Consider the following 7,500-nt stretch of genomic DNA (forward strand, 5'->3'; position numbering starts at 1 on the left):
TCGTCCGCATATCCGATGACTTCGACGTCGGGAGGTAGCGGCACATCCAGCACCCCGTCATACATGATGTTCCACAGAGTTGGGCCCAGGATGGACCCTGTGGAACACCGGCGGTTACATGCCGTACGACGGGGCCTTCGCTCGTGTCAAAGTACAGCACACGATCCTCGAAGTAGCTGCATCCGTTGGAGGCCGACGGGAACACCTTTTGCCTGAAGGGCGCTGGCAATGGATTGCCAGTTGGCCGTGTTGAAGGCGTTCTTCACGTCCAACGCCACCACAAGCAAGAAACGGTTATCCCGGCCGTTCGTTCGCCGGAACGACATGGCGGCCGGCCTCTAACCCGCTGGATGGCGCTCACTGTCGACCGCCCTCGACGAAATCCGAACTGCCGGTCCGACAGTCGGGGTGAAGACGGCTCCTCGAGATGTTCATTGAGGCGATTCAGGATGAGGCGCTCAAGTACCTTCCCAGTGCGTCGAGCATGCAGAGGGGTCGGTACGAGCTGCTCTCTCCGGAGGCTTCCTGCTTCGGCAGCAACACCAGTCGTTGCCTCTTCCACTGCGCCGGAAACGAAGCGCGTTGAGGCAATCCTGGTACACCCGGAAGACCTCCGGGAATGATGTCTTCACTGCCGCATTCGGGATGCCATCGAGCCCTGGTGCTTTTTTGCCATCTGCGATGAGCAGCAGCTCGTCGTCCGTTGACGTTGGCGCAACGTTGAGCTGATCAGGGAAGAGGTCGGACACATGCGTAGGACGACCCGGTCCGAGGCGTCCGACTGCCCCGGAGCCGGGACATGACGACCCGATATCCTGCCCCGAACGCATTCTTCTGCAATTTCGATCAGCGAAGTTCCGCTTGCTAGCTCGAATTGCTCGGCTGAGCTTGCTGTCCTGTGCTCAGCTGCTGCTATGCTGCGCTCCTCCAAATCAGCCGTCCGCAGCATCCGGTCACGGGCAACCTTTGTTCCTCAGCGAGCCAGGAGGAGACCACCAAAAGAAGGAAACACTTCCGTTGCATCGTCTCGTCGCATCAACATGGCTGCGATCATACCTCCTGGGTCGGCGTTCAAAGTCCGCCTCGAACAGCGCCTCGAGGAATGCGCTGACGCGAGCTCCTCCAAACAAGGCTAGCGCCGCGATGACGGTTGAACCGAGCTGCGCTGGGTTGCTGCTTGCTGCTGGTGACTGCCTGCTGAGTTCTGCTGCTGCTGCCTTCATCGCGCGGCCCCACGGTCAATGCGGCGGACGACAAGGAGTAACAACCAGGTGTCGGGCGAGTCGACATCAATGCCCATCCACTCTGGGGAGCCACCCCGTTGCCATCAAACGCTATTGGTTGCCTGTTGCCGCTGAACCACGTGCTTGCAGCGCAAGTCTGGCCCCACCTCTGGCGGGGCGACGACGACTTGAGGTGAGAGCCTTCTTTCTAACTCCACAGAAGAACTCTGCCGGCATGAGCAGCAGCTGATGTCTCCGCCGATCGCGCTGCAAACAGAGCTTCGCCAAGCTAGCCCGAGCCCAAGCACCGTGGCCAAGCTGCCGCCGGTTTGTTTCGACGCAGAGAGCTTGTTGCTCTCTGGATGCCCGCGCTGGCCGTCCATGTTCGCCCAGCGACTCTGCCCAAGCCCTGTGGTTGACCGCAAGGTCACCTTTGCAGCCTCCGCGGATGCACACTGTCCTCTGCGGTGGAACGGCTGTTTGCTGTGGCCCATCTCCAGACCAGCGGGGCGCTGTCGCTCTGGGCGTTGGTGGCTGCTGCGAAGGCTTGAGTCGCACACGGAACACTTTGAGTCCTTGGACGAGCCTCTGCGGCAGCCGGATGCGCTGCTCTGCGGCGTTCTGCGTTGCCATGCGGGCAGAAAAACGCCAGCACTCAATGCTCGAAGGACATCTCGGTCGATGATCCATGACAACCCTGCTGTGCGACTGCCAGTGCGGCGAGTTTGACGCCGCCCAGCATGCTCGAGCTTCATATGAGTTCTGTGAGCCTAACCTTTCGCTTCGAGCCGCGCCAGCGGTGGCAGCTTGCCCCACATCGTCCGCCTCGAGACTCGTTGCTCGCTTGCCGCCGTCATGCTGAATGCTGCTGAACCAGTCCTGAGCGATGCGAGGGGCCCGCTCCTCCGCCCCGAGGCTTTTCACCGCTCCTTAAAACGGCACAACCCCGCGGTGCCTATTGTACGGACGCGGGGCTCCTGCCGTTGGCTCTGTGCTTGGTAGCCGGAGCAGCGGACCTCGGTCGCAACCCCTGTTTTCTGTTGCCGAGGCAGCTTTCTGGAACTCCCTCGCGTGCTCCGCCTTTTTTTCTCTTTTATCTTTTTCGCCCGGCCTGAGCCAGAGCCACACAGGATAACTGGATAACTTGTGGCCGCCAAGCGTTCATAGCGACGTGGCTTTTGATCCTTCGATGTCGGCTCTTCCTATCATTGTGAAGCAAAATTCACCAAGCGTAGGATTGTTCACCCTTTCAAGGGAACGTGAGCTGGGTTTAGACCGTCGTGAGACAGGTTAGTTTTACCCTACTGGTGTGTGCTTATAGTCGCTATCTTAACGGAATTCCTGTGCAGTACGAGAGGAACCACAGGTACGGACCACTGGCTCAATACTAGTCCGACCGGACTTTGGTATGACGCTACGTCCGCTGGATTATGCCTGAACGCCTCTAAGGTCGTAGCCAATCCGAGCTGATAGCGCTTCTCAAACCCATTAGGTGTTCGGAAGCTAGCGGGCCTAACAACCCTCTGAGATCCGTTGGAGTCTGCGTCTGCAGCCCGGCGTCTCATCCCGCTATACCTAGGCCGCAATGAGTGGAGTTCGCTGCACGTGTTAGTACCGTAACTGGGAACGCCGTTGGCTTGAGCTCTGCCCAACGTGGATATACCTAGTTTCGACACCTATCAACCGCCCGCAAACGACGGGACTTCAGGCTGGGAGCTGCGAGTTGTAGAGATGCGTTCGCATCGATCCTCTCAGGCGACCCATGCTTGGTGGTTTGTCCGTGTGCCCCTTCCTCGATGTGCGCAAGCTCGTCTTGGTCTGGGGACCACGTCGACACAGGGGATACTCTTGTGAGAGCATGAGTGTACTAAGTTGAGTGTAGCAAGGGAACGCGTGCCCCTTCCTCGTTGGCGTAACTAACCATCTTGGTCTGGGGACCGTGGTACCGTGCTCTGGTGAAGCTTGGTGCGTGCTCCTTCCTTGTCAGACGAGTGACTTGACCTGGTCTGGAGACCGTTCCTTTATACTAGTGGACAAGAGTTGGCTTCTTCCGTGTCAGACGAGTGACTTGACATAGGATGGAGAAGGACACTTAACACTAATGAGCTTGTCGGCGTGCCTCGTTCTCGACTTGATTGTCTTGATGTGAGGACCGTGCGGACCACACCAGTAAGCTTACACATGCTCGTTACAAGTTGTATAAGTTGACCCGTTTGGCCCGGTTGCCTTGCACATGATGGTGTTGACCATGTTCGGTTAACAGGTCGTGTGTCGAGGTGGTCGGCCTTGGTAGTAGGATGTCTTGTGCATGTGACGTGTTGACCTGGTTTGGTCGGTGTGTCGTCGTGTACGAGATGACCTACTTACCCGTTAGTTTTCCAAGTTGTATTATGTGTTGACTTAGTTGACGTGTCATGTGCTTGGATGATTAGCGTACGGGTCATGTATGGTGCGCTTGCTTCAGTTGAAGGGATGTACTAGTACAGTTGTATTAATCGTTTATTTCACGATCTGGTCTTTTGGCTGGATCGTGAAAAACGCTAAGTCCCAAATCCTGAACTCGAGAAGAAAGCGCCAATGACAACGTTTTTGACTGGAGCTCCCTAGCATTCGGCTTTTTCTACTTTGAAGGGATGCACTGTTGTATGAATTGTTTATTCACGAACTGGTCGTTTGATTGATCGTGAAAAAAACGCTCAGTCCCAAATCCTGAACTCGACAGGAAAGCGCTGATTGCAAACATTTTGACTGGAAGTCCCTTGAAAATGGCGTTTTCGTTATTGGCATTATGTTGCACGTTTATTGTGGCTAGAACATTAATTATTCACAAAATGGCACCAAAGCTTGGCAAAAGTCGCGAAACACTCCTATCTCGACGCACCAGCAATCGCAACTTGATGCAAAATAAATTGCACGAGCTAATGATACTTGTACCATGCACAGTACACCGTACCAAAATATACCCCTGAAAGTGTGCAATTTGGTGCTACCCTAGGGAATATGTATGGAGAAGCCTAGCTACGTGTGTCGCACGTTCCAAGTTGCATGGACGTCGAACAGAGGCATGCAAAAGCACCTATCTAGGGAATTACTCTACGTTCTAGTAGCAAGTGCGATTTTCCGGTCCAGCACGGCAGTACGCCTGCACGCATACACTCCATGTACCAAAAATGTACCAACCTAGGCGTTGCTCAGTAGCTTTTGGCGGCACATAGAAAAGTATTCGAGTTCAGATTTTTGGGACTTAGCGTATTTTTAAAACTAATAACGAAAATTAAATTTTAAATCGGTAAACGGCTAGGAGTTGCTCAGTAGCTTTTTGCGCGACTTGGCAAAAGTATTCGAGTTCAGATTTCTCAGGACGTAGCGTATTTTTCAATCATAATAAACCGAATCAAACATAACAATGATGAAACTTACACCATGTCCCAAGGTTGTGCACAAAACGTAACGATAAAGTGCTGGCGAAGTTAGAGGTGCACCAAAATTGTGTACCGATCAGGGAAAGTACTCTACGTTCCTATGATTTGGGTGAAAAGTGTTATTTAACTGCTGGTTAGAATAGACAGTTGCTTATCATACACATCGCAAACGAACACCCCTTAGTGAGCATTAGCAAAAGTCAATTGCACAAAGCAAATGCAATACAAACTGATCAAGTACATTAAAGAACGCTACGTAGCAGGACTTCTTTCCAAGAATGGTGTCCGCAACGGGAGGGCAAGCGTCCTTCCCAGGTTTTCCTAGTAAACCTTGTATGGTAAACATACCCAAGCGTGTCTGTAAGCACGCAACGAAAGTCACGAACGGGCACATACCTAGGGAATGTACTCTACGTACTTGGACTTTTGTCCAAGAATGGTGTCCGCGACGGTCGGGCACTGCGACGCAATAACCAAATCCTAGGATTGTAACTTTAGTGTGCACAAACATAAACATTAACGCGTTCGCTCGGGCTGCGCCGTCCGTGTTGAACACAAATGTGGGTGATTATATGCGTGGAGGGACAAAACATACGAGGAGGAGACAGTTTTCTGCACGATGTGCACAGAGCTCATTTCGTCGTCCCGGGCGAATGGAAAACACAAACATCGCGAGTATCGTTCTAGGTTTCTGTCTATAAAAGGGCAGGCCAAAAGGTGACCGGTTGAGATAAGCATTTTAAGCATACAAACACTTTATTGGAACTTTTGATACAAAAACAAGGTACGTACATGTAGGTTGTACCAACATGGACATCTATGAACGCGTACGCTCGGGCTGCGCCTCCGTCTTGTACTTTCCTGATCGGTACACAGTTTTGGTGCACTGCTATTCCGACCGGCAACTTGTACCAACATATACATCCATGAACGCGTACGTAGTGTACTTTCCCTGATCGGTACACACTGTTGGTGCACGGCATAAGAAAAGAGCTAAAATGGTCAAACTCAATCCATTTCAACAATAGATAGTCGATAGTAGCTGTGCCGATGAAGTAGGGCACGATGCAAGTTAATGTTGTTTAATGAATAACATGTCCGCCATACATTTCAGTACAAAATTGCTCGGTCAGACCTACAAAGTGCTATATCTCGAATACGAGGCGTCGGACTGGGGGTTGTAGAACAATTTTAAGTTCGTCTAATGATTCTACATCCGATTCTGGATAGCGGTTTTTTGACCACTTTTCAATATTTTGTGACACCCCGAACCTAGGGGCAGCTCCCTAGCTTTTTTCAAAAATGTGCACCGATCGGGCCGGAGAGCTCGTGTGGCTCAAAACATGTTTTCGCTAAAACACCTCAAAACGTGTCGAGAACGCACCCTAGCTCTTGTTTTTCAAAAGTTATGGCCATTTAAAGTTAGACGTTTTTGCTTCAAAATAGCTATTTTACCCGTCCCTATGGCCATGCTTTAAATTTTCACGAAAATGCCAGGTCAGACCTAGGGCGGGCCATATCTTGAATACTAAACGTCGCAGACATTGGTCGTAGAACAATTTTAAGTTCGTCTAATGATTCTACATCCGATTCTGGATAGCGGTTTTTGACCACTTTTCAATATTTTGTGACACCCCGAACCTAGGGGCAGCTCCTAGCTTTTTCAAAAATGTGCACCGAACGGGCCGGAGAGCTCGTGTGGCTCAAAACATGTTTTTCGCTAAAACACCTCAAAACGTGTCGAGAACGCACCCTAGCTCTTGTTTTTCAAAAGTTATGGCCATTTAAAGTGAGGGGTTTTTGCTTCAAAATAGCTATTTTACCCGTCCCTATGGCCATGCTTTAAATTTTCACGAAAATGCCAGGTCAGACCTAGGGCGGGCCATATCTTGAATACTAAACGTCGCAGACATTGGTCTAGAATTTTCGTTTCTAATTCTGGACCGATTCTGGAGCTTTTCATATTTTGACCACTTTTCTAATATCCTGTGACACCCCTAATGACACCTAGCGGGCTCCTAGCTTTTTCAAAATGTGCACCGAACGGGCCGGAGAGCTCGTGTGGCTCAAAACATGTTTTTCGCTAAAACACCTCAAAACGTGTAAGGAACGCACCCTAGATGATAAAAAGTGCAATCAGAATGTCAATCGACAACTTTGTTGGGGGTACCATTTTTACTCTACGGGCCAGTAGCTTAGGCGCGCCAACAGCGCTTTCCTTTCGGGTTCCCATTTTTGCCCTCCTGGGATTATGATCATTTGCTCATTGCCTACTATAGGGAGGGTACCTTGCTACGAGGTCAAACATGAAGATTGCACCAAATCGTAGTTTTTACCTCTATTTAGTCGTAGGAGCATGGTTTGCAGTGGCAGTGGGTCATTAAGCCCCCGTTTGGGTCATACGTCCCTCCGCGATAAAAATCGTCGTATGCCTATAGTCCGAACTAATGAAGCAAAAGTGGTGTCTGGTGGGCTCTGCCGATGATTTTAACCTATGATTTTGAGCTTCCACCCTATAAAAACGTTCCCTGAGCAGTACATCACGGGTCTACGGACCCAAAGACTTCGTCGTGATGGTTTCTAGTAAAAAGTTGTAACAGCTAAGGGTTTTGAATACGCGTATATTAACCATTGCTTGAAACTAAGCTTCGTTGTCTTTAAACTCTGCAAGACCAATCGAACTTCTTAGGGAAACCCGAAGGATTCACGCTAAGCTCGATGAGCTATTATGGGTAGTGGTGCATGATCTGGTGTTCCTTGGATCTAATCCAATGAATAAATTTATGAGGGTATATATGGTGCAGGGCACAAAGCGTGATGAAACCGGGTCTCCCTACCAAATGTGGCATATTTTT

The 7,500-nt window shown here is 50.7% G+C and overlaps 1 pseudogene; it reads left to right on the forward strand.

Annotated features, from left to right (window-relative positions):
* LOC120907548 overlaps positions 1 to 3,002 on the forward strand; it is a 7,975-nt pseudogene extending 4,973 nt beyond the window's left edge.
* The last annotated feature ends 4,498 nt before the right edge of the window (positions 3,003 to 7,500 follow it).

This window comes from Anopheles arabiensis (genome assembly GCF_016920715.1).
Source record: "Anopheles arabiensis isolate DONGOLA chromosome X unlocalized genomic scaffold, AaraD3 X_pericentromeric_contig0009, whole genome shotgun sequence".
NCBI classification, from domain to species: domain Eukaryota; kingdom Metazoa; phylum Arthropoda; class Insecta; order Diptera; family Culicidae; genus Anopheles; species Anopheles arabiensis.